The sequence below is a fragment of the Nicotiana attenuata genome, unplaced genomic scaffold, assembly GCF_001879085.1.
Source record: "Nicotiana attenuata strain UT unplaced genomic scaffold, NIATTr2, whole genome shotgun sequence".
Classification (NCBI taxonomy): domain Eukaryota; kingdom Viridiplantae; phylum Streptophyta; class Magnoliopsida; order Solanales; family Solanaceae; genus Nicotiana; species Nicotiana attenuata.
The window spans coordinates 581,009-583,782 of record NW_017670328.1 but is presented as its reverse complement, the minus strand read 5'-3'; the positions used below and the strand labels follow the sequence as shown (position 1 = coordinate 583,782).

The window sequence follows — 2,774 nt, the reverse complement described above, 5'->3', positions numbered from 1 at the left end:
CCTAGTTATAATTCGTTTGGTGACTGTTGGGTTTCACGCTGGGGCTTTTGAGATCTTTGCTCAATCTTGAAGGATTGACACCCAGTGTCACTTCGCAACTCACAGGGTGTAGTTGTTTTTTACCAAGCAATTGATTACCTCTATTGTGAGAGGCGTAGTCGGAGTGGGTGTTATGATGGGTGGTGTGTAGGTTTGGAGTAGTATTGGGCTGGGGCACTGTAGAGGAGGGTTGGCCCACCTCATGAAAATTTTGGGTTGTGAGAGCATAATTTCCCAAATCGGGGGCGCCTTCTGACTTTGGAAGATTGCTCGATTTGGGGGAGGCAATGGTTAAGTTTGGTGTGGGGGGATCCCATTTTTCTAAAATAGGTATTTTTTGTCATTGGGTCAGGTGCGTACATGTGCCACTTTAACTCAGTGAATTTTTTTGTGGGCTAGCGTGTGTGCTGCCCATGTTGATGCTTGGGGTTGGGCCACTGTGAGGTAGGCCCGTTTTTAGGCCCACCTCTTTTTTCCCTTTAGTTGGGTTAGTTGGTTGCTTGTTGGGGCCCAGAACATACGTAGCTCCCCTCCTTTTGGGTTGTGGTCGACGGAATCCATATTCATAATGGGGTTGAGTTTAAGGAATGTACCTAAGGAGGTATTGAACCTCTTTACTTGGGTATTGGCTTCAACTAGCATTTTCTTCTGTTTTTTGTCACTTATATGTTCAATTGCTTTCTCCTCTTTATAGCTTTTTCCTACCTAAAGCACCGGTTTACACTTTAAAAACAGTAAACAAAAAAATATCAAAAAGATGAATCTTAGTAGATTCTTATCCATGCTATGAAAAATGATAGATGATGAACGTAGCTCACAATGAAAAGCTATGTAAAAGAATTTTCCGAGCAAGTTAGGGGTTAAGTATATATAAAGGCTTTATAAATCTTGTGGAATTATTGAACAAATAAATGATACTTAACATGATTTTAAGTTCAAAGCACTTTTTACATTGTAGCCATCAAAATTTGACTCGAGTAGGTTGAACGCTAGGTAAACTTCAGAAATGATCATTTTCGGTTTCTACAGTTGAAAAATAATCATGTCATGGATTTTTAATTCCCATAGGTGAAAATACAGGACAGTATCATGAAAATTCACCTAAAAAATTTGAAACTCTGTTGTAGCGACTATTTCCAATTACAGGAGCTGAAAGTGGCTAGTCCGTGCTATTACTACTTAAACACCAAAATTGTCAAAGTAAACCTGGGCCACTGAGGTCCACTTCTACTATCAAGCCCAAAATGTTGATATTGGGCTTTCAAAGGAATGAGTTAGGCCTAAGGGACTCAAATGTAGGGCAAAGTGCACAAGTAACAATCCTTAGGTGCTATTTAGGACAATTCAGAATATTTTTGTCTCGAAAAAATTGAGCTAAAAAATTAAAATTCAGAACCCATTTGCTAATTCCTAAATAGCAGCCCTTTATTGTGGCTACTTGTGTCAAAATGTACGGACCAAATGTATGTCTTTGGACCAAATTCACGTTAAAAGATGGGACCAAATTTACGCTAAGGTGATAAAATGGAATTCTCTAATTATGAGTGAAAGGCTTAATTGTTTACTGTATCATTCAACGATGAGTTAAAACATAATTTACTGTGATATTCGATCTCATTAATCACTCAAATCTCCTTCATATGAATAATATTCTCAAATTCTCAATCTGCCTTCTTTTTTAGTAATTTATTATCTTGATATATTAGCTGCCTTATTTAAACTAGTACAATAGTTTTAAACACCCCTTCGAGCCTTATATATATATGAGTTAACTCTACGTGTGTAGTATTAAGAGTTCATAATTTGATATCATACAATAGTGAAGAGTTAGAAAAAACATGAAGAGTTACATTGTGTTTTCTTTCCTCTCTTTGGCAATATTTTTCACCTTTTTTGGCCCTTTGCTAGGTATGAATATTTCTTTTCTAATGCATATCAATTTCTTTTTTCTGCAAATTTGCATTTGACGATATTTTTTGGGCATTTTTAATACTGTCTCCACTTGTGAGATTACACTGATTTTGCTTGTTATTGTTATTAACGTATATACTTGTCATGTTTTAGTGTCAGGTGACATTCAATTTTGCCCAGGAAGTTTCACCGCGGATGGGACGTGTGATAATATTAGTTGTGGCAATTTAGCTCTATTGGAATGGCCAGCTAGTAAGATGCCTCACAGTTGCAAATGTGCTGTTGGTGGAAGTAATAAGAGCAATTGTACATGTTTAATAGTTTGCTAATAAGCAAATTCGATCATATCAAATATGTACTGAATGATTATGAATGAACTCTGATAAAATTTCTCTTTATTGTGGTTGTTTTTGAAATTTTATAAGTTTAATATAAGGGAGTTTGCAAAGTTTGATCTCAAATCGTGATGGATCAATTTTCATCAATTCTTCAATGAATCTTTAAGAATAATAATGTAATAATTATGGGTTTCCATCCATTCTAACCATAATTAGCCAAAATTCAAGCTTAAGAACCACATCAGCCACTGATACTTGCTCCGGTAAAATTGAGCTTTGGAACAACGGTAAAGTTATCTCTGTATGACCTATAGGTCATGAGTTCGAACCGTGAAATAAGTCTCTAGTCTTTTCCTGAACCCTGCGCCAATACAGAATGCTTCATATCTCAATATCACATAATTGGAGTCCTTACCTTATTATCAGCGTAAAAACCTTTGATTGATGGTGATTTCCTTAGATAGTTCTCGCACAGCGTATCTCTTT

The 2,774-nt window shown here is 36.2% G+C and overlaps 1 long non-coding RNA gene across 1 annotated transcript; it reads left to right on the top strand.

Annotated features, from left to right (window-relative positions):
* The first annotated feature begins 1,846 nt into the window (after positions 1–1,846).
* LOC109237928 lies at positions 1,847–2,357 on the top strand. The gene is made up of 2 exons (XR_002069675.1): positions 1,847–1,947; positions 2,104–2,357. It is a non-coding gene; the product is annotated as an uncharacterized LOC109237928 (long non-coding RNA).
* Positions 2,358–2,774: the final 417 nt, after the last annotated feature.